At 43.8% G+C, this 24,837-nt stretch overlaps 1 long non-coding RNA gene across 1 annotated transcript; it reads right to left on the bottom strand.

Annotated features, from left to right (window-relative positions):
* Positions 1 to 1,647: 1,647 nt before the first annotated feature.
* LOC122912021 lies at positions 1,648 to 24,004 on the bottom strand. Its single transcript, XR_006385528.1, has 5 exons — positions 23,781 to 24,004; positions 22,241 to 22,356; positions 15,174 to 15,389; positions 7,993 to 9,155; positions 1,648 to 1,691 (listed from the first exon to the last, which is right to left on the bottom strand). It is a non-coding gene; the product is annotated as an uncharacterized LOC122912021 (long non-coding RNA).
* Between the last annotated feature and the right edge of the window lie 833 nt (positions 24,005 to 24,837).

Genomic DNA, 24,837 nt, shown 5'->3' on the forward strand with positions numbered 1-24,837 from the left:
ATTGACTCTCTCTGCTTGACTTATTTCACTCAGCATAATCTCTTCCAGTCCCGTCCATGTTGCTGCAAAAGTTGGGTATTCGTCCTTTCTGATGGAGGCATAATACTCCATAGTGTATATGGACCACATCTTCCTTATCCATTCGTCCATTGAAGGGCATCTTGGTTCTTTCCACAGTTTGGCGACCGTGGCCATGGCTGCTATAAACACTGGGGTACAGATGGCCCTTCTTTTCACTACATCTGTATCTTTGAGGTAAATACCCAGTAGTGCAATTGCAGGGTCGTAGGGAAGTTCTATTTTTAATTTCTTGAGGAATCTCCACACTGTTCTCCAAAGAGGCTGCACCAACTTGCATTCCCACCAAGAGTGTAAGGGGTTTCCCTTTCTCCACATCCTCTCCAACACATGTTGTTTCCTGTCTTGCTAATTTTGGCCATTCTAACTGGTGTAAAGGTAGTATCTCAATGTGGTTTTAATTTGAATCTCCCTGAGGGCTAGTGATGATGAACATTTTTTCATGTGTCTGATAGCCATTTGTATGTCTTCATTGGAGAAGTGTCTGTTCATATCTTCTGCCCATTTTTTGATATGATTGTCTGTTTTGTGTGTGTTGAGTTTGAGGAGTTCTTTATAGATCCTGGATATCAACCTTTTGTCTGAACTGTCATTTGCAAATATCTTCTCCCATTCCGTGGGTTGCCTCTTTGTTTTCTTGACTGTTTCCTTTGCTGTGCAGAAGCTTTTGATTTTGATGAAGTCCCAAAAGTTCATTTTTGCTTTTGTTTCCTTTGCCTTTTGAGACATATCTTGAAAGAAGTTGCTGTGGCTGATATCAAAGAGATTACTGCCTATGTTCTCCTGTAGGATTCTGATGGATTCCTGTCTCACATTGAGGTCTTTTATCCATTTTGAGTTTATCTTTGTGTACGGTGTAAGAGAATGGTCGAGTTTCATTCTTCTACATATAGCTGCCCGGTTTTCCCAGCACCATTTATTGAAGAGATTGTCCTTTTTCCACTCTATATTTTTTCCTCTTTTGTCGAAGATTATTTGACCATAGAGTTGAGGGTCCATATCTGGGCTCTCTACCCTGTTCCACTGGTCTCTGTGTCTGTTTTTATGCCAGTACCATGCTGTCTTGGTGATCACAGCTTTGTAGTAAAGCTTGAAATCAGGTAACATGATGCCCCCCGTTTTATTTTTGTTTTTCAACATTTCCTTAACAATTCAGGGTCTCTTCTGATTCCATACAAATTTTTGGATTATTTGCTCCAGCTCTTTGAAGAATACCAGTGGAATTTTGATCGGAATAGCACTAAAAGTATAGATTGCTCTAGGCAGTATAGACATTTTAACAATGTTTATTCTTCCGATCCCAGAGCATGGAATGGTCTTCCATCTTTTTGTATCTTCTTCAATTTCTTTCATGAGGGTTCTGTAGTTCCTCGAGTACAGATCCTTTACCTCTTTGGTTCGGTTTATTCCCAGGTATCTTATGGTTCTTGGTGCTATAGTAAATGGAATCGATTCTCTAATTTCCCTTTCTATATTTTCATTATTAGTGTATAAGAAAGCCACTGATTTCTGTACATTGACTTTGTATCCTGCCATGTTGCTGAATTGTTGTATGAGTTCTAGTAGTTTGGGGGTGGAGTCTTTTGGGTTTTCCATATAAAGAATCATGTCACCTGCAAAGAGAGAGAGTTTGACTTCTTTATTGCCAATTTGGATATCTTTTATTTCTCTTTGTTGTCTGATTGCTGTTGCTAGGACTTCTAATACTATGTTGAACAAGAGTGGTGAGAGTGGGCATCCTTGTCGTGTTCCTGATCTCAACCGGAAGGTTGCAAACTTTTTCCCATTGAGGATGATATTTGCTGTGGGTCTTTCATAGATAGATTTGATGAAGTTCAGGAATGTTCCCTCTATCCCTATACTTTGAAGCGTTTTAATCAGGAACGGATCGTGTGCATTTTTTAAAGATTCTCCCACTAGGGGCTTCTGGATGGCTCAGTGGGTTAAGCCTCTGCCTCAGGCCCAAGTCATGATCTCAGGGTGGTGGGATCAAGTGCCGAATTGGGCTTTCTGCTTGTGGGGGGAGCCTGCTTCCTCCTCTCTTTCTGCCTGCCTCTCTGCCTACTTGTGATCTCTCTCTCTCTGTCAAATAAATAAGATCTTTTAAAAAATTTTAAGAAAAAAATAAAAGACTCCCCCTCAGGGCGAGTTAAATAGGCACTGGTAGCCCAGAGGCATACCAGCTGGGCAACAAAGAGCTCCTTTTGTGCAAGTTAGAAAAAAAAAAAAAAGCCCCTTCCTTTGGAGGGCCTAAGGCCAAGGGAGCCAAGCAGAGGTGAGAATTCAGCCACACTCACCACCTCACCACCTTCCTGAGTTCATAGGCGAGGCTGGATTACCCAATTCTCCCTGTGCCTCAGGTTATCTGCTGGGGTGCACAGCCTTGCATTCTACACATTAAAGCATTCTCAGGGCACCTGGGTGTCATTGAGCATCTGCCTTCAGCTCAGGTCATAATCCCAGGATCATGAGATTAAGCCCTGAACTGGGCTCCCTGCTCGAAGAGAAGATGCTTCTCTCTCTCCTACTCCCCCTGCTTATGTTCCCTCTCTTGCTGTCTCTCTCTGTCAAATAAATAAAAATATTTTTAAAAATAAATAAAGCATTCTCAGCTCCAGACAACATCTGCCTTGGAAGGGAAGAGGAAGAGGCATGGAGAAGCTTCTTTCCTCTTCCCCTTTTCTGTCCTATGTGGACACAGGTTCGTGCACGTGTGAAGACATGTGCGCACACATACTTGCACATACACTTGTGCCAGCACACACACAGTCAGGGGCTTGTTGCCACTGAGCTTAAGCCACTGAATGTTTCAGAAAGAATAGTGATACCTAAAATTGAATGGTTGGTGTAATAAAGGTGGGGGTTATCTTACTATTCATAGTTCTTGGTTTTATAGGCCAGTATCTTTTAGAAACCCAACAGGTTAGGGGACCCTGGGTGGCTCAGTGGGTTAGAGCCTCTGCCCACAACCCAGGGTTCTGGGATCAAGTCCCACATTGGGCTCTCTGCTCAGCGGGAAGTCTGCCTCCCCGCCTCTCTCTGCCTGCCTCTCTGCCTACTTGTGATCTCTGTCTGTCAAATAAATAAATAAAATCTTTAAAAAAAAAAAAAAAAAGCTTTTAGAAACCCAACAGGTGAAAAGTAAATATGGAATTAAAGACTCACAGTGTAGTGAAGTGCAAGGAAGCTGATGTTACTCACAAGAGTAAATAAAGTAGAAGGCCAGGGCATAGGGCCATGGTGGAGCTCAAGAACTCAGAGGGCACCACAGCCATCTTGCAGAGACCCGATGCCCATTCTCTATTTCTCCTACTGACAGAAGCCCAATTTTACTTTGTTTAGAAATGTTCCTTTGCTTAAAAAAATGTTTTTTCTCAGTTTCCCATGGAGGTAGAAGCGGCTGTGTGACACAGTTGAATGGGTGTCCTTCTAAGTTACTAAATGGGACTTCTCCAGAAATCCTTTCCTGGGGCTGACTCTACAGGCTCGCGTCCCCCGCGGTTCACCCTCCCACTTCTCCCTGCCTGGAGCAGAAGCATGGCAGACGGGGCTCCCACGGACATCTCAACAGCATTTTTTCACTCACTCCACAAACACAAGGAGGTTTCAGCACTGGGGACTCTGCATGAAGAAAACAGACAAAAATCCGTGTACGTTTACAGTCTAGTGGGAGGAGACAAATCATAAATAAACTGCTGGATAGTATGTCTGAATGTGGTAAAGGTTAAAGAGGAAAATAAATGAAGAAATGAAGAAATGAAGGAAGACACAGCCAGTCCTAGAGATGACGGCTCTGGAGGTTGAGGGAGCCAGGTTCCTGCCGTGCTGTCAGGAGCCCTGTTCTCACAGTGAGATTGATTTTCTTTTTAGAGAGAGAGAGTGCACACGCGCACACACACTTGCAAGGAAGCAGGGGGTAAGGGAGGAGAAAGAGAGAATCTTAAGCAGGCTCCATACCCAGTGCAGAGCCGGACACAGGAATCATTCTCAAGACCCTGACATCATAACCTGAGCCAAAATCGAAGCGACGCTTAACCAGCTGAACCACCTAGGTGCCTCCCCAAGATTTATTTTAAATGCAGAAAAATTAAAGCACTAAATTGTGTATTTCATTATTTTTTCAGTTTCTGTTGCTACCAGCTGAATGCCATGACCCCACCCCGCCCGGTGATGACCCTAAAAGAAGACTGACTTGGCATACTCTGTGACCGTAAGTCAGCTCTCAGCCCCATGACTAGCTTGTTAGCCAGATGATACAAATAGCAAGGCAAGTAATAGACTGTCAAGAACTACTTCCATCTATGAACATACTCAAAACACTGCTGTACAAATACAAGGATTTTTCACAGAACTTTTCTGTAAATTGAAGATTTAAAGTTTCAGTAGTGGTCCGGAAGTTACTTAGCCTTTCAGTGCTGCATTAAATACTAATCTTCATGAGAACAAAAGGTGAGCAGAGGATATACTATGGAAAAAGAGTGGGGGGAGGAAGAAATGGGGGGAAGGGAGGGATGAGTCTTTAATAACAGAGGCTGCAGACGTCGCCTCCTGCTGAGGGAAATAGGGAAATGTAAATGAGAAAAAAAGGCTCTCCTGGTCTCTGTTCTTCCACTTTTGAGTAAAGATGTGGGTAGGAACAGGAACTTTTCTGCTAAACGGAAAAAAACTGCTATAGCTAATGACAAGTGCTGATTGACATTTTCCCCGCAGTGCGAGGGAGGTCACAGGACAGGTCAGGGGACCCTGGTGACCTGACATGAGCAGCTCCTACCCAGCTCCATCAGTTGTTACCAGCAATCAATGCAGGCCTCATGCTAGATAGTTTTAATTTTTAAAAGCTAGAAATCTGGATTTTTTAAAGGTGAGATCTGCCATTTTTTAATGTTGGAAATGATTCGATATTTTTGGTAAACATTCTGCTCGCAAATTATATTTCTGCGATTATCAAGCAGTGGACCATAAGTTTATGCCCTCCGGTATGTGAAGGGACAAGATAAAAAGCTGCTGCAATGAAAACTGGGAGAAAGGCAAGGAGCTATCTGGTAGTAGGTAAGGTGAGGAGATGGGAAAGAAGGGGGAAATAGAAGAAAAGACCAAAGATGGTCGGATGGAAAGATTAAAAAAAAAAAAAGGTAGAAAGAAAACAATGTTGAAGAATGTGATCAAGAAGAGATTGAGGGGGGCACCTGGGTGGCTCAGTGGGTTAAGCCGCTGCCTTCGGCTCAGGTCATGATCTCAGGGTCCTGGGATCGAGTCCCGCATCGGGCTCTCTGCTCAGCAGGGGGCCTGCTTCCCTCTCTCTCTCTCTCTCTGCCTGCCTCTCTGTCTACTTGTGATTTCTCTCTGTCAAATAAATAAATAAAATCTTAAAAAAAAAAAAAAAAGAAGAGATTGAGGGGAAGTTGAACCATGAGAGACTGTGGACTCTAAGAAACAAACAGGGTTTTGGAGAGAAGGAGATGAGGGGTTTTGTGAGCCTGGTGGTGGGTACTAAGGAGGGCACGTATTGCATGGTGCACTGAGTGTGGGTTGGAACATTGAAAAAATAAAATATATATATTTTTAAAAAAGAAGAAGGGATTGGGAGAGAGTGAAGGAGCAAGGAAGAAGGTACAAAAGGTGGGAGAAGAATGTGTGAAAGGGGAAGAGATTTGAAACAGCAAAGCTGTTCAGGGGTGGGGGGGGTCTTTGGAATAATCCCCCAGAGACACAGGAATATGCCGGCACTACTAGGGACAAGAGCTCCGCACAGTGAAAGGGAAGTCCAGCTTCTCAGCCTCTGGCCATCGCTGTCTTCTAAGAGTCAAACTGAGGAAGGACTTCAACTATTTCCTTCTGGACCTCTCAGTCTCTTTTCCAAGTGATTCAGTTATTCTTTCCAGCTTCTCTCTTAACTCAGGCAAAAGACCCCGAGGGCAGAGCTGGAGACTGACACTATCCCCTCAAGCAATAAAGACTGCCTAGAGCCAGCAAGGCCCCCCACACAAGGGTGACCCCAAGGCAGTGAGTCACCTGACCTCTGCTGCCGCCTGTGCGTCCCTACCAACCTTTGTCCCACATTTTCCCTCTATAAACCTAGAAGATTTTCAGCACTTTGGAGACAGTCTTTGAGATGTTAGTCAGTCCTCCGCCGTCCCAGTGTTGACCTCTCTGAAATGAACTGCTTTCTTGTTTCACGACCACTTGTGTCTCTGCCTTTGGATTTTTTGAGTGGTAAGTGGCTGAACCTGGTCTATTTGGGACCCCTGGAGCTGGGTGCTCTTATACCCATGGGCTCGAGTTACAAAATGACTCAGAGCCCCACTTTTCTACAGTTGCAGGAAGTCTAGGACTCTGACCCAGGAAGTGCCACCTGGGTCAGTCTGTATCCCCAGTTAATACCCAAGGTCAATATTACCTCTTGTTTCTCCCTCTCACTACTTCCCTGTGGGTATCCAGCCTCTTCATCCTCTCCCTTCTTTTACAAACTAACACTGAGCTAGGGGTCAACTCAGCTTCAGTAGAGGCTTGAACCGTGGATAGCACAGTCAAGAAGAGGAATTACAGGGGCACCTGGAGGGCTTGGTCTGTTAAGCATCCAACTCTTGATTTTGGCTCAGGTCATGATCTCAGGGCTATGGGATCAAGCTCCACATCAGTCTCCACACTCAGTATGGAGTCTGCTTAAGATTCTCTCCCTTGCTCTCTCTGCCCCTCCCCACCATCCCTTGTGTGTGCACTCTGTCTCTCAAAAAAAGGGGGGGGGGGGTACCTGGGTGCTCAGTCATTAAGCGTCCGCCTTCTACCCAGGTCATGATCTCAGGGTACAAGGATCAGGCCCTGCATCAGACCCCCTGTTCATTGGGAGGCCTGCTTCTCCCTCTCCCACTCCCCCAAAATAAAATCTTTAAATTAAATTTAAAAAGACAGCCCAGAACAGGGACACAGTAGAATTCCATATCAAAAGTGACTGTTCCTAAAATGATTTCTGTCTCAGGGGACCCCTCTGGACATTTCTCATCTCTCTGCTCATGGAAGACACCCTTTCTTCTCACTGTGCTCAGCAATGCAACACCTCTTTGGTGAGCCTCTCAGTTCAGATTCTGCCTTAATTTCATGTATTCAAAGGATACATTGCAGAGTGTTGTCTTAACTAAAGAGCAATACTCCCCCAAATTAAGGATACTATCATACCTTAAAGCAAAAACAAAGGAAGGAAGGAGGGAAGGAGGAAGGAGGGAGGGAAGGAGAGAAGGAAGGAGGAAGGGATAAAAGGAAGGAATGGAAGAAGGTGGGAGGGAAGGAGGGGAGGAAGAAGGGTGGAAGGGAGGGACGGAAGGATTTTCTGCTATAGTCCTCAAGGATAGAGAATGGTTTCCTCCTCTCAGCCAGGCGGCAACATCCCATGACTGTTATATCCTGAATGGCATTCCAGGTTCCTCAAGGCCTCGCAGATCATTTCTTCTTCTTCTTCTTCTTCTTTTTTTTTTTTTAAGACTTATTTATTTTGAGAGAACAAGAGAGTGCATGCACATGTGAGCCTTGCAACAGGGGCAGGGGGAGAGGGAGAGAGGATCCCAAGCAGACTCTGCACTGAGTGTGGAGCCCAATGTGAGGCTCAATCTCATGACCCTGACATCCCAACCTGAGCTGAAACCAAGAGTCAGATGCTCAACCGACTCTGCCACCAGGTGCCCCTCTTTTTTTTTTTTTTTCCTGTGGATCTGTTATTTAATTAGATTCTTTGTAAGAAATTTGTAAGAACCCCAGTTTGTGAGGATAAACTCCATTTGTAAGAGAAAACAGGGCAGAAAAAGCCCTGAAGCTGAGGAAAATCTTTGATTTTTGGCAGAATTTGTCAGTCCACAACTTTCTGACCAACTTGGTGCTGCCCTGTGATTTCTAATTTGTCCTTCTCCGTATCAAAGAACTCACCTTGCTGGTGTCTGGGTTTATGCAGCTTCTTCTTCTTGAAGTACACCTCCATGACATGTCTGGGTGGAGGTGGCAATGACAAATTTCTGGTGTGTTCTACACAGAGGACTGAGGGCCAGGGGTCTAGTCACAAGTAGCAAGCTACCGCTCAGCTGCCTCGGGAAAACCACCTCTTGCCTTTGTGGTGTCCTCTGTGGTGTCCAGTGAAGAGGATCAAAATGGCCCCAGGAGTGATGCCAGCTTGGTTTTCTCATGCGCTGACTGAAAGGGTTTTTGCGAGGTTCAACTGCTTTCAAGACACATCTTCAGCAGGATGATTCTTAGGCATTGGGCCAAGTTGAACTTCGTGGGTACCAACATTCTGGTCACCACCAACCAGTTCGTGGCCGTAGCAAGAACCTTCTCTTTTTTCTTTTCCACCCTGGATCTAGCTGCTGATATGTCCTATCGCACAGAGCCCTTCTGGAACACACATCCTCTGACTAGGATAGGGTATCTATTGGCTGCAGTAGGCTTTCCCCTTCTTTGGCATTTTAGCCTTGGGGTTACTGTTCTTAACCTTGCCACCAGCATTGGCCTGCTTGGCTTCAGGTTTCTTCTTAGTGTCCCGCTTCTCAGCTTTTCCACTGACCATCTTGCAAGATGGAGAGCCATTTCCTATCTTTCTTACCTGTGTAGCCTTGGAAAAAGCACCTCCCTGAAGGTAGTTTGGGTGTCTCTCTGTTCTTTCCATCTGAGGAGCTGAATACCTTCTTCACCTTAGCTTGTTTGTAGAACACAGTCAGGGTTTGTGTTTGTGTGTTTTGTTTCTCAGTCAGAAGGTTGAGGGTGAAAGTGGAGGGTGTTTGAACATGGAATGGAAATGTTCAGAATCTGAAGGATGGAAGAAGTGGTGCATATTCTCCTGCCCTGAGGGGAGCTCTCTTTACTCCTGGGCCCAGATTCTAGATCATTTCCTCATGATCAAGTTGTTACAAAATTGAGGTGACATCTTTTCTGTGCTTCCAAACAATAGCAACTGGTATTAATGATACAGAGATGCCCTGGATAGCAGGTGAACATAGAGGAAGACAGGTTCCAATTCTGCGTCCCATTCCTCCCTTTTGCTGTCCACTTCTCTTCCCTCGGTCTCCAGTCTGCTCCAGTTAGAAAACTGGAATTTCCTGACATAAAAACAAGAGCAGTAAGTGCATGGGGACAGGAAACATGGATCATTAACAAGAACTGAGGTCCCTCCGGAGTGCTCCTAAGTGAGAACCTTCGCTCTGTGCCCAGGAAGCCAGTTTTCTACCTACCTCCACCCTCACACACCCCCCACACCTCCCACTCCTACCCCCCACCACTCCCACCCCCACCCTCCCACCCTCTCCAACCCCCTCACTCCCCCTTGCCCCCCACTCTTAGCAGTGGCCCCTGTAGGACCTGCTCCAGCTTGATTCACTCTCTGGACAGATCTTTAGCCCAGTCTTCCTAAAGCCCAAAAGGTCATTACTCCCTTGAGCTGCTGGAAAAACACTACAGAAATCACAGAGTCCAGGAAAGAAAAACAGGCAACAAAATGGAACAAGTTCAGGGAGTTGAACAGATGTTTATTTTGATCCATGTCCAGTTTTGACAAACCTAGAAAGGAATACAATGTCCAGGAAAAAGCAAGTGGAAGGGAGGGAGGAAGGGAGCTAATAATACCAACTTTGAGACTCTACATAAAAAAATAAATTTGATCCATTTATCATCGCACACAAAGGATAACTTCTACATAGGATTTTTTTTTTAATTGAAGCTGTAGCAGGGCACCTGGGTGGCTCTATCAATTAAACGTCTGACTCTTGGTTTTGGCTCAGGTCATTATCTCAGGGTTGTGAGATGGAGCCCTGCTCGGGCTCCCCTCTCCCTCCCTCTCTGCTCCTCCCCACCTCTTGCAAGTGCTCTCTCTGTCTCTCTCTCAAATAAGTAAATATTTTTTTAAAAAAATTGAAACTATAGAAGTACCAAGGGGGGAAAAATGGCAGAATTTCTCTGTGACGTGAGAGTAGAGAAGACTTTCGTAACTACAGCCAAAAATCCAGCTTCAACTAAAGAGAAAGATTGATCAACTTAACTACATAAAAATTTAAAAGCAGGGTACCTGCTTTTAAATGGCTCAGTCAGTTAAGCATCTGCCTTCAGCTCAGGTCATGATGGGATCCCAGCTCAGTGGGGAGCCTGCTTCTCCTTCTCCCTCTGCCGCTCCCCCTGATCACAAGTAAGTAGCAAGCCACCACTCAGCTGCCTCAGGAAAACCACCTTTTGCCTTTGTGGTGTCCTCTGTGGTGCCCAGTGAAGAGGATCAAAATGGCCCCAGGAGTGACGCCAGCAGGGAGTCTGCTTCTTTCTCTCACTCTCCCTCTGTTCTCTCTCTCTCTCCAATAAATAAATAAATCTTCTTTTAAAATAAGTCTGTATAGATTGCCATGGAGAGACCACTACCATATTGTCAAGAACTGTATGTAAATATCTCAATAAGTATAATAATATTTTAAATGAAAAGTGGGGGAAATCACATAGAATGCTACTATATATAAGAACAAATGAATATATATACACATATATATTGGTGGAAACAAAAAGTTTTTGTCTTATTCTTCCATTGTTAAAAAGAAATATATATATATTTCTTTTTAACAATGGAAGAATAAGACAAAAACTTTTTAAAATGTCTATGGGAGAAGGAGAAAATTGAGTAGAGGATATAGGGATAGAAACTTGGTTTTTCTGACACACTTTGTTTCATAGACCTGACTTTGAAGCTCTGTAAATATTTTAAATAATTACCAAAAAATTAATTTTAGAAAGCTTTCTATAGGGGTGTCTGCGTGGCTCAGTTGCTTAAGTGTCTGCCTTTGGCTCATGTCATGATCCTGGGGGCCTGAGATTGAGCTCCAGGCTCCTTGCTCAGCAGGGAGTCTGCTTTTCCCTCCACCTCTGCCCCTCTTCCCCAGCCCTGTTCAACCTCTCTCTCTCTCTCTCTCTCTCTCTGTCTCAAATAAATAAATAAAATCCTTTTTTTAAAAAAGCTTTTTCTAAAAAGCAAAATAAATAAAATCTAACTGCTCAATAAGTTAGTGATATAATCACAAAGAAAAAGACTATTTCAAACAATTTTAACCCTAAACATTAACCTAACTGTATATACCTAGTGAGATATATCCTAGGGATAAAAGGAATTGAAAAATGGTTTTCATTTTTATATTAAATGACTAATCGTTAATCAATTGATTGATTAGTCAATTAATGGTGATAATATGGAGAGATAACACAAATGTTGATGTGTTTGGTCGAGATATTTGGTTGGGAGAAAGAGCAGCTCTAAGATAAGTCTTGTGAAACAATGGGAGTCTCTATTTGAGTCAAGGGTGTTAGTATAAACAAAGAATGACTTTATGTAGAAGCATATATGTTTGTGTTTCCTGTCCACCAGAAGGCCCTTGAAAACAAGGATCGACCCACTAGCAATGAACATCCCTGCCACCCAGACTGTGGTCTTGATTTGCAATTTCCCATCGATGGAAACCTTAAAGAAATGTTTGGTTATCTGCTTGGAGAAGGGAATACACAAGATGTGCTTGGATATCTCATCATAACAAAAAACTCAAGAAGCTATCAGAGTATCTTGGGACTACATCAAAGGTACATGAGGAGGGGCGCCTGGGTGACACAGTGGGTTGAGCCTCTGCCTTCGGCTCTGGTCATGGTCTCAGGGTGCTGGAGTCGAGCCCCGCATCAGTCTCTCTGCTTAGCGTGGAGCCTGCTTCCCCCTCTCTCTCTGCCTGCCTCTCTGCCTACTTGTGATCTCTCTCTCCATCAAATAAATAAATAAAATCTTAAAATAAGTAAATAAAAGGTAGGTGAGGAGATCCCCACTTGCCAAAGATGGGACAATTCAAGCATTCATAAGAATACAATTGCAATGGGCTGCAATAAATTAAAATACATCAAATATATTTAAACCCATGACTTCATAATGATTTTTTTTAGATTATTTATTTATTTGATAGCAAGAGATCACAAGTAGGCAGAGAGGCAGGCAGAGAGAGAGAGAATGGGGAAGCAGGCTCCCTGCTGAGCAGAGAGCCCGACGTGGGGCTCGATCCCAGGACCCTGAGATCATGACCTGAGCTGAAGGCAGAGGCTTAAACCACTGAGCCACCCAGGCGCCCCCATAATGATTTTTTTAATTGATCACATTTGGAGAGTTGTAGGTAGCCAACTTAATAACTCGAAAACTGGTCATAAAGAGAAACCAACATTTATCCTGCCTTTCCCATAGGAACCATACCGGATCACATGGTTGAAGAGGGAATTTCTCTTACAGAAGTAGTCCAGCTAGTAAAAGAAGAAAAGAATGGTAGAATTCCATTATCACCATTTCGCAACTCCTAAGAAAATCATGGATTAGTCAGTACCTGATAACATAACCAAAAGAGAGACAAGCTGACATTATGCACATTCTTTTGGAAGTTCACAACATTCTCTGAGGAGTCCTACAAAATAAGTCAAACACGGACTGAGGGAAATTCTATAGGACAAAAATAAAACCAACAAACAAACGATAACAACACACTTTCATCAACAAATACATTACAAGGGGGAAAATAGAACGAGTGAGAGAATTTACACATTAAAATATACACAAAAACAAAATTTAATAAAAATATTTTAATAAGGGGTGCCTGGGTGGCTCAGTGGGTTAAAGCCTCTGACTTCAGCTCAGGTCATGGTCTCAGGTCCTGGGATCAAGCTCCGCATCGCATCGGGCTCTCTGCTCAGCAGGGAGCCTGCTTCCTCCTCTCTCTCTCTGCCTCTCTGCCCACTTGTGATCCCTCTCTGTCATATAAATAAATAAAAATTTTAAAATTTTAATAAATTATAATAAAATAAAAATTTATTTATTAAAAATTTTACAAACATAAAAATAATAATTTTTAAAAATTTTAAAAAGAGGGACGCCTGGGTAGCTCAGTTGGTTAAGCCACTGCCTTTGGCTCAGGTCATGATTCCAGCGTCCTGGGATCGAGTCCCACATCGGGCTCCTTGCTCAGCGGGAGCCTGCTTCTCTGTCTGCCTCTGCCTGCCACTCTGTCTGCCTGTGCTCACTCTGACAAATAAATAAATAAAATAAAATAAAATAAAATATTTTAAAAAGAAACATAAAAATATCAACCAATATAATAATGTATATAATAATGTATGGCCTGTATTATTTCAATCCTGATTCACAAAAACATAAACTCATTTTTTGTAAAAAAATGAGACATTTGGGGGAATCTGAAAAAGAAAATCTGAGGCTCCTAATTTCCAGGCTGTTTTCCCACTGGCCTGAGCTTAGGCATTGTTGTAAGTAAAAACCACTTGAGAGCCCAGAACTAGAGTTGGAACAGCTCCCCCGAGCTGGCCATTTACTATCAGAGGAAGAGCCTAAATAACAAGGCCACCTCTCTCATTCTCTCTCAGCCCCCCACCTGCCCCTCCTCCCATATGAAAACAACCGACAATTCAGCATGAGGCTCCAGACAGGAGGTTCTCTTGAGGTGGTTCTCATTTAGGCTCTTGCCCACCTGGACCGCAAGTTTTGACATCATCCAGAATGCCCCAAATAAGCAAGTTCTGATTGTGTGACATGAGCTGATAGGCTTGATCACAACTGGGCCTGATCTAGAAAGGGAGGGGGGTTGGGGTACTCCACCAATACTACTATCAGCAACCCTACGAACTGGAATAACTATAAACTATGTAATACAGGACTCCATCTTGAAAAGGGTAAAAACCCTGTCCCTAGGGCCTGAATACTCTTAAGTCAGAAGACCTGGGAATTAGTTATTATCCCCATCTATGACTACACATACTCCTGAGGTCCCTCAGTGGTCTTAGCTCTTCAACCGTAGATACAAGATATGGTTATTTCAGAAAACAGAAGTAGAACTTAAGATAAACAAAAGAACCCAAGGAAGGGCAAGAAATGAACAAGTTGGGAAGTGTTGCCAGACAGGAAACCCAAGGGGGCTGAAGCCGAGAGGCAGGTAATAATAATAATAATAATAATAATAGGAGGAGGAGGAGTAATTTCACATTTATTGAGCTCCTACTACCTTCCAGGGGCTAAATAAGACCTTTTTCATACATCATCCCATTTAATACCTTCAATAACCTAATAGGTAATGCCCTCCACCTCCTCTCAAAGGCAACTTAACTCCCTCTTCTCAAGAATGCATCTCTTACCTGGGGCACCTGGATGGCTCAGTGGGTTAAAGCCTCTGCCTTCAGCTCAGGTCATGATCCCAGAGTCCTGGGATCGAGCCCTGCATTGGGCTCTCTGCTCGGCGGGGACCCTGCTTCCTCCTCTCTCTCTGCCTGCCTCTCTGCCTACTTGTGATCTCTGTCTGTCAAATAAATTAAAAAAAAAAAAAAAGAATGCATCTCTTGCCTATTTCTTATTTTATAGGAAGTTATACATAATAACTGAAGTTTCATATAATATGCAGCAGATTTGCCTAGACCTGTGGGAGGTCTAAGGTCACTGGAGGGCCAAAGACCCCCCCAACACAGTCAACAAAGCTTCTTCCATCTATTGTTTCTATCTAAAGAAAACTGTCCTCTACAAAAGACGTCAGAAGATGCCATGCTTCTCCAGTCAGGGTTTTGTGTGTGATGTGACCCCTGACCAGCCATTGCTCCCCTCACAATGTCTCACCCGGCCATCACTATTCTGGATCCTTTTCCAGGAAGTACAGCCAGCAAAGCATGAACCACATCTCTAAACATATTGGACCTCTTACCATTTTACAATGAATGAGTAATGTTGAAAGTTGAGTGCATTTATTTATAAGAATTCACAATGTAATTGGTGGTTATAGAGCAACTGCATTGTTTCCATCATTTCCTAACAAGGGTCATGCCTTGAAAGTTCAGTAATGGCCTCATGATAATGACAGAAAAGGGAGAGGAACAGACACACGAGGCAAAGAAGCAAACTGTGTCATGTGAATCTGTCTGAGCCCAGTAAAGGAACAACATTTGAATTACATGCCCATGACTCTGGCTCCCCAAATTACCAAAAAATAATTAACAATGGGGCTTAACACTGTAGCTACAACTAATCATAGCTAGAATTATTGCAGTAAAACAAAGAAGCAGTGATGGGGTACCTGGCTTCATTGCTTGTTTGTATCTTGATGTGGATACTCAGGACACATGACCTCCATAAATCTGACATTTGGGTTGTTTCAATTGTCTGTGCAGATCTTCCTGTGGCACAGCTAGAAGGGTGCCTCCCAGCTGGGTCTGGTCGGGTGAGGAAAGCCAACCACCCAGCTTCAAGAAGCAGCTTTGTGTTCTCAGCAGATCGTCCAGAAGGCAGAGACCTATGGGGGAAAATTTTTTTTTAACTTTATTTCTTTGCGAAAATTGCTTGGAAGAAAGCTGGTCATTAACATTGGTAATTGAAGTAATGAAAATGTGAAGAATTCTGAGAAAATAATCATTTTTAGGAATTATAAAGTGGGATAAAGACAAGCATTTGTCAGCTTGGCTTTATTAATTAAAGCAGCTTGGCTTTATTAATCCTCAATAAATGCAGATATTTGAAAAGAGACTTGAGAAACAATTTGAGGAAATATTTTCAGGCAGCTCAAAAGTTTCTCACAGAGCAAGAGACAAAACTTAAGTGAAAGTAGGAACAGTGGTTAACTCGTGGTAAGAGACTATAAACAGGAAACAGCATACTTTCAACATAAATGTAATTGAGAAAGGTCCAGAAAATCTGGATAAGCATTTATGTATCATCTAATTTGGAGCTATGCAAAGCTCTCTGATGCCTCTTATAAAGGTCAAAAGGGTCAGCTATCCTTTCTGCAAATATGGCCACTGGGTGACTATACATCAATCCCCCTTTCATTAGAGTAGCCTTCATCCAGAACTTTCTACAAACAGGTTTTGGAGGTTAAAAAATTCTGAACTTCCTGGAATAAGATTGTCTTGCGGTAAAAGCTGCCTGCGTGCCAAGCATTTTGGCCCCTCCCCAAAAGGAAAGGCTTCTTATTTACTTCCAAGAGCTCATCCTCTTTCTATATAGATATTATCTAGCTCTGCATACACACCCTCTCTTCGCTTCCTCCTTGATTCATTATTCTACTTTTGTCTATCAAATCCAGATTATGTTTATGTCTTTTTAACTACCAAGGTCCTTTTGGATATAAGCTTGTTGTACATGAATAATAAACAGCAACTACCAAGTATTATAGCTATTAATTACATTAACAGTTACAATATAAGCTATAGTTATACTATATGTAATACTATACTACTTAAGACAGATAGTTATATTAGTTATAGTATGAACGTTATAGTATACCATAACATTCCAGTTTCTATACATTGTCTTATAGGCTTACAATGCTGAGAGACAGAATGTAAAGAAACAAAGCACAGGAAATCGTGGGCAGCTTGCTCAGATTCTCATAGCCAGTATGTGGTCCATTCAGAGTTCAAACTCAAGTAGGAAGGACTCTGTGTCAGGGCTTGTTCTCTTACTTAGTAAGCTGCCTATAATGGTGCACATCTCATTACCATTACTCTCTTACCTATCATTAACTACACAGAGCATCAGCAGTTTTATAAAAGCTGCTTACCAAGCTGAACTAAAGGAGGGCTAACTACATGATACACATACACACACACCCTTTATTCAGCTAGACTCCTTCATCCTCTCCACCAAACGTGTCCACGCCCACTCCATGCCGGACGCCGGCACTAGTCCACAAGTCAGGCATGGTCCCTGTCCTATTGGAGCCTCCTGCTAATTCGGAACCTCACTTCACCCTACACTTTTCCTTCACAGCATCACCCATTAATTACTTGTTCAGTGTCTTTCACCCCATTGTCCTGTGACCTCCATGGGGGCAAGATGGCTACCCAGGTCACTGCTATGTCCAGGGTCTTGTGGAGCACCTGACACCTAAGAGAAACTTAGTAGTTATGGAAGGAATGGATGTGAACCAGCAGAGGGGGCAGGCTCTCTCAAAGGTTGGAGAAGGTATTGTACCAGTCAGTAGATAGCTGATTATATTATCTGTGCCACAGGGTGCTCATCTCTGCCTACCAGAAACCAGCAGCCTCTGAGTTCAAGCTCCCTCCCACTGCACTCACCATCCAGTGTCTGCCTTGACGGTGAGGTCTGCCCAGGCCCACCCAGCCTGGGAGTTATACCAGTGAGCGGAAACTTGCCCTGTCAAAAGGGCTCACATCAGTATCATAGCTCTGGCCCATCGGATCTGGGTGCCTCTTTGATCACAATCTCCAAACACCTGGAAAAAAGGACAACACTCCACCCACTCCTCACTGTAGGGGGTTTCATGGAGACTGGCTGTCTCATAGGCTAATGTAGGCCTATAGGCGAATGTCACGTGCAGGCAGGATCTCTGAGAGAGGCACATTCTGGCATCAGGCAGGATAAGTGAGGTGCGTCCTCAGGCAGGGACCTGGGACTCAGAATGGGAGCCTTAAGCTGACAGAGGTGGGAATGTGCAGGTGTCTATCCTTCTCCCCTTAGACTCAGGGAGTGGCTTTGAGATGGAGGCAGCAAGCTAGGAGCAGAGGAGCAATTCCTGAAGTTTTCTGTGGGCTGAAGATAAATCAGCTGTGTCTTGTGAATCAGATTATCTGGTTGCCTGTTACTCAGTTCTCTGGTTTCCTTTCTTAACTCTGGGCCTTTAGGGAAGTATTATTTAATTACTATCTATCTGAGTCTGCAGTGCTAATGGCTTCAACTGTGGTTGCTCACAAGCATAAAGTGAGAGGGAAACTTCTGGGAACGTGGCAGGGCTGGGAAGTCCCTTTCTCTCCCCATGGAGATGTCCCTCCAACTGCACCCTCTAGGATGTTCCCCTTCTTTTATTATGGGAGGTGGATCTTTCTTTGCAGCATCTAGACCAGCCGAGGAAGGCCCCTGACTCCAGTCCTCAAATGGAGATGACCCAAAAGCACCCAGAGTTGGCTCTGAAGATTTGTTCTCCTGATGCTTTGTGTTGTTTTGCTCTTCACAGACTCCTATAGCTCTGGGTAACCTGGGGGCCTTGATGGAGGAAGGTCACCATCTGGCAGGTAGAAGGATCCCAACTGTAGTCTCAGAGTCAGGAATGTGGTCTACAAACTGCCTCCCACCTCAAGACCTTGAGGCTCACAGTTGCCTTCCCTTCACAAATGAGATCTCCCCTCTTCTGTGTTTTGCAGAGCCCCCACCCCCACCCCCACCTCAATCCAGGGCACTTTTCTAGTTCCCAGAAGAATTGGATCTCCTCTTCCACTGTTCTGAAAGAAAAGAACTCTGAATGACAAATCCCACCCCTCCCCCCAAAATCCCCATGAGTAAAAACGTTGGTATTTTGTTTACATGTGAATAACCAATATTCTACAGCCTTTTTTCTCTCTCCCACGCATACACACATCTTCATTTTTCCAACTGACATGTCTATCCTTCCTAACCCTGCAGTTGAAGGTTTGTGGCCACTGGGGGCAGGCCCTGTCATCCTCAGCTCTTTCTCAGGGCCTCAAAGTCAATGCTCTGTTAGGGCATTTGTGACCTCAGAGGAGAGTTCGGTTACAATGGTGTGCTGATAAACCAGCCTGAGGGGTTAGCCGGGTAGAATCCCTGATTTGTAAAGGTTACCAGTTTCCGTGATGTAAATACTCCCTCCCACCATGACCCTTTTCCAACTAACAACAGTTTAACAACGAGCTTGTAACAATTTCACAATTGATCTCACCAGTTGGTCTGAGCTAACTGAAGCACACCACTGTTCAAGGGGATCTCCAGAGCATTCCTGGGCCCCCGGAATGTCTCAACAAAATGAGCATTAAATCCAGTGGAAGCAAAGGGAGGAAAGAGCTCTCATGTGCCATTTTTTTTTAAAAAAAGATTTTATTTATTTATTTGACAGGCAGAGATCACAAGTAGGCAGAGAGGAAGGCAGAGAGAGAGAGAGAGAGAGAGGAAGCAGGCTCCCCCGCAGAGCAGAGAGCCCGATGTGGGGCTTGATCCCAGGACCCTGGGATCCATGACCTGAGCCGAAGGCAGAGGTTTTAACCCACTGAGCCACCCAGGCGCCCCTCATGTGCCATTTTTGCCTGCTGGGTTTCTTGGCTCACAAAAGGTATGGAAAGGGTATGGACTTTAGGGTGTCAAACCTCTGGGTTCAAATCCCTGTGTAACTTATGCAAGCTTCATCTTCCAACTCTGCAGAAGAGGATTGATAAGACCTACCTGTGGGATTACTTTAAGAATGAAAGAGATGCCTAAATAAAATGCCTAATATAGAGCAAGCTCTCCATAAATATTCTTTCTTTTGTGCCCACACTTGTCCTAATTTTTCCTGTAGTTCACATAATTACTTTCCAAAGGGTCCAACAGGGGGAGCCCAAACTCAACACTGTCAGGGTGGGGGCTGGTCATTCAGCCAAAGTCTCTCACCAGTCTTGGCTTTAACTGGGGAAGCTTTGAGGAGAAAAGATTTTTCTTTTCCAGGCTCTCCCTTGTCCTCATCCCAAAAAAGCTGAGTCCATCAAAATGTTTTAGAACTGGGGTTCATGCCATCAGGCTTCATTCTCCTCCGAGATGGCAAACTATAACCCAATCAGAAACCATGGCCCATGAAGGGAATACCACATCAGGACCAGAGCAAGCTTCACCAAAACAGTACATCACACAGCACAAAGCTCATAAAGCTTTCTGCACAGCCTAAATACCTCCCACACCAAACCAGCCATAATAAACAGTTTCACCTAACAGTCCTGGGGATTATAGTAAAATTGTGCAGCAGAAAGCTGTGGTCAGATATCCAGAAGAGCTTTCCAACTGTAAAACCACCAAAGAAGGAAGTGGAGTCTTTGTCTCTGTGGCCTGGGAAGGGTGGAGAGAGGAGGGGAGTCAGAAGTGGAAGGAACAGGAGGCTCACTAGTTTTGAGAAGTGTAGTTGTTCACAAACAATGGAATTATCGGAATGATGCAGAAAGGGGCATCAAACGAAATTTTGAGGAAACCTGGTTTCTTGTGATAAAGAGCTTTTGGTAACCTGAGACAGTTTTGGAAACCTGGAAGCACAAAAATTCTTTACTAGAAATGAATGGTAAGAGCACCTGGGTGGCTCAGTGGGTTAAAGCCTCTGCCTTCGGCTCAGGTCATGTTCCCCAGGGTCCTGGGATCTAGCCCCGCAACCTGCTCTCTGCTGAGGAAGGATCATGCTTCCGCCCCTCTCTCTGCCTGCCTCTCTGCCTACTTGTGATCTCTGTCTAATAAATAAATAAAATATTAAAAAAAAAAAAGAAAGAAATGAATGGGAAACCTTGCATTTAATTCCCATATGGTCACTTTCCAAATGGCTGGCCAGTTATTTAAGCTCACTAAAGTTATTTAAGCTCACTAAATCTCAGTCACTCCTATATTCACTCACGCCACCCATATTTATTGAACATCTTATACGTCAGGGGCTAAATGAATCCCGAGGAGACAAAGGTGAGCAAAACTAGGCACTGTCCTTTTTTTCATGGCATTTACAAAGTATTCATCTGTAAAAAGTCATACTAATGCTGGGACAATGAGATATCCACAGGCAAATAGTGAAGTTGGATCCCCACCTCATGTCATATATGAAAATTAAGTCAAAATGGATCAAAGACCTAAATGTAAGAGCTAAAATTATTAAATTCTTAGAATATAACATAGCCATAAATCTTTGTGACCATGCATTAGGTAATGGCTTCACGGATATGACACCAAGTACTCAAGTAACAAAAGGAAAAAAAAAAAGATAAATTGGACTTCATCAAAATTTAAACTTTAATAGTACACTAATCAAGAAAATGGACACTAATCAAGTGTAGGAAACTATAGGACACTAATAGGACATAGGATGCTAATCAAGAACACTTATCAAGAAAATGGGACACTAACCATAGGACACTAATCAATAAAATGAAAAAATGACCCACAGAATGATATCAAATGCTTATAAATCATATATCTGATAAGTGGCTTAGATCTAGACTACATAAAGAACTCTTACAACTCTGGACACCTGGGTGGCTCAGTCCTTTAAGTGTCTGCCTTCAGCTCAGGTCATGATCCCAGGGTCCTGGGATCAAGCCCCGTATTGGGCTCTCTGCTCAGTGGGGAGCCTGCTTCCCTTCCTCTCTCTGTCTGCCTCTCTGCCTACTTGTGATCTCTCTATCTCTGTCAAATAAATAAAATCTTGAAAAAAAATTTTTTAAATAAAATAAAACCTTAACAAAAAAGAACTCTTACAACTCAAAAAAATGGGCAAATTATCTGAATAAACATTTCTCCAAAGATACACAAATGGCCAAAAAGCACATAAAAAGACACTCAACATCGTCAGTCATCAGGTAAATGCAAAAATAAACCATAATGAGACACCACTTTATACCCACTAAAATGGCTAGAATCAAAAAGACAGATTAGAGAAATGGGAACTTTCATACACTGCTAGTGGGAATGTCCAACAGTGCAGTCAATTTAGAAATAATCTGGAAGTTCCTCAAAAGGTTAAACAGAGGTACCGCATGACCTAGGAATTCCACTCCTGGGTATATACACATGAGAAATGAAAACGTCTATCCACAGACACTCTGGTACATGAATGTTCATGCCAATATTTTTTTTTAAGATTTTATTTATTTATTTGATAGGGATCACAAGTAGAGAGAGAGGCAGGCAGAGACAGAGGGGAAGCAGGCTCCCTGCTGAGCGAAGAGCCCAATGCGGGACTCGATCCCAGGACCCGGAGATCATGACCTGAACCCAAGGCAGTGGCTTAACCCCGTCCCAATGTTCATGCCAATATTATTCATGATAGCCAAAATGTAGAAACAACACAAACGTTCCTCAATTGACGAATGGTTATATGAACTGTGGTACAAACACCCCCACCATGGAATAGTATTTGGCAAAAAAAAAAAAGAAAGAAAGAAACAAAGCACAAATGAAAGCAATTATGGAAAGGAGAGAAAGCTGAAGGCATCCCAGTCTTGCATTTCGAGATACGCTACAAAGCTGTAGTCAGAATCATACATTACCGGCAGAAAAATAGACTCAGCTCATGGAATGGAATAGAGCCTTCAGAAATAAACCAGAAATGAAAAAATATAGTCAATTAATCTACAATAAGAGAGGTGAGAATATACAATTAGAAAAGACACATACCTTCTTTTCAGACAAGGGGCCAAGCTTCAGACTGATGACCACCAGACAGTCATCCTCCCACAGCTACTTTGCCCTTGTGCCCAGCTTTCTCTCCATAGTGTCTTCCGCTGCTCCTTCTTGGCAAAGAAATCACAATAGGTTGCTTTCTCAGAAGGATGCCAGTCACCTGTGTGCCATGAGGAGCCTTGTAGCCCTCCTATCTCTCAGAGGAGGTGCCCATGGGAGGCTTAGGGAGGACACAGGGTGGTGGAGGCCGGCTGCACCAGGATTCTTCCTCCCCCTGCCGCAGCAGCTGGGCACCCTTTCCCAGATCCTTTCCATTCTTACACTCTCCAGGCTGGCTTCTTTTCAAACAAGCAAAGGACCGGTATTTGTCCCTGTGAATGCCTCACGACTCATGGCACCAGTGGGTCAGATAGGCAAAAAGCCATGATGGCCCCTCACCTCCAGTGGCTACCAGGACTCCCTAAATAGGTCGAATGTGTGTCATGTATATTTTACTACAATTAAAGATAATAACAAAGGCAGGGTGTCCAAGTGGTTCAGTCAGTTAAGCATCTGACTCTATTTCAGCTCAGGTCTTGATCTCGAGGTTGAGATCGAGCCCCACGTACTGCTCTGCACTGGGCAGGGAGTCTGTTTGGGATTCTCTCTCCCCCCACCCCCGACCTGCCCTTCCCATCCCAACTGCATGCGTGAATTCTTTCTCTTTCTCTCAAAATAATAATAATAATAATAAAAGTATAGTAGTAGTTCTTTCCTCACAGTGTTGTTTTGAGGATTAAACGAGATCAGTATTGGCTGAAGGAATGGCTAAAGTGCGTAACATCATTTACAAGCCAGGTTTGGAGAATGAGGATCAGGATGGTGGAGGGGACACTTCAACTTTCTACTTTAATTCATGTGTTTATTTTTCAGATTTTTTAATAACTAGTTTATAACTAGTTTTTATAACTAGTATACTTTCAGAATTAAAAAAGAAGAAGAAGAATGAGGGCTGCTTATTACTGCATTACTGATTTGTTCAAGACTTAGTATCCACAGAAAATTGCATGAGATTTGGGATCAACATGCTTGGCCTATGTTTGACCTTCTGTATTTGTATCTCTATGTGTAATTTTTTCCAGATTTCCTTAGCTTTGCTTGCCTTTCTTCCCCTCCACCCCCAACTTACTTAAGTCTCTTAGTCACAGTCTTTTTTTTTTTTTTAAGATTTTATTTATTTATTTGTCAGAGACCACAAGCAGGGGGAACAGCCAGCAGAGTTGGAGAAGCAAGCTCCCCACTGAGCAGGGATCCCGATGCTGAACTTGATCCCAGGACCTAGGGATCATGACCAAGCTGCAGGCAGACGTTTAACTGACTGAGCCACCCAGGCGTCCCTCTTCGTCATACTCTAGTCATACTCTTAAACCTCCCAGTCTGACCATTGGCTCCTGCCCTCATGCTGGAAGAGAAACCCCAGACATCAGGCAGTGGGTGGGGAGGGGGCGCTATGCTCCTCCCTAGACAGTGTCTTAACTCCTCTTCCCATTTTTACCTCCTTCTCCATGATGAAAGTTTCCCCGAGATCTGATTTTCAGTCTCTCACTGCAACTTGAGAGGTCTGCCGCTCCAGGAAGACAGAGACCGCTGGGAGCCCTGGCCGGAAGTCCGTTTCCTGGGCAGGAGAACACTGGCAGAAATCCAGACCACTGACGTCACCTGGTCCGGAAGGCGGAAGCCATTGCCCAACCATAGGAAGTCGATGCCAACAACACATATTTCTGTGATTCTCTCCTTCCATTCAGAAAAGCATTTTCCTGGACAGAAGGCAGTAGGAGTGGAAAGTGTTCTGACCTTTGAACCACATAACCACACAACATGAGGTTGGCCAAAGCGTTGACTGACAAACGAGCATGAGACCTGACTCTGGACTTGGCCGGAAGATGCAAGTCCGAGTCGGAACTCTGCCACCTAACTTCTGACCTTTGACAAATCATTCAATTTCTTTGGTCAGTTTTCTTTGCTATGAATAACACTACCTACCTCACAGAAGTTACTGTTGCAAGGCTTATGTGAAGTCATCTCTGGAAGATTTCATAAACTTGAAGCAGGATGCCAAAACCAAAGTATACTTTTATGAGGGCCTTCCTGACAGCAGAAGACCCCAAGGAGGCTGGAGGGAGAGTGGGTACAGGCTGATCAGAGCCAGGCAGCCTGCACTGGAATGCCAGTGTGCTCCTTACCAGCTCTGGGACAGTTTCTCTGCACCCAGTTTCATGGTGGTCAGAATGGGATGATAAGAGGGCACCTGGGTGGCTCAGCTGGTTAAACATCTGCCTTTGGCTCAGGTCATGATACCAGAGTCCCAGGACTGAGCCCTGCATCAGGATCCCTGCTCAATGAGGAGTCTGCTTCTCCCTCTGACCCTCCCTCCCCCAGATCATGCTCACTCTCTCTCAAATGAATACACAAAATATTTTTTTTAAACTGTTTTTTTTTTTTAAAGATTTTATTTATTTATTTGAGAGAGAGAGACAGTGAGGAGAGCATGAGCGAGGAGAAGGTCAGAGAGCGAAGCAGACTCCCCATGGAGCTGGGAGCCCGATGTGGGA

This window comes from Neovison vison, chromosome 1 (assembly GCF_020171115.1).
Source record: "Neovison vison isolate M4711 chromosome 1, ASM_NN_V1, whole genome shotgun sequence".
Classification (NCBI taxonomy): Eukaryota; Metazoa; Chordata; class Mammalia; order Carnivora; family Mustelidae; genus Neogale; species Neogale vison.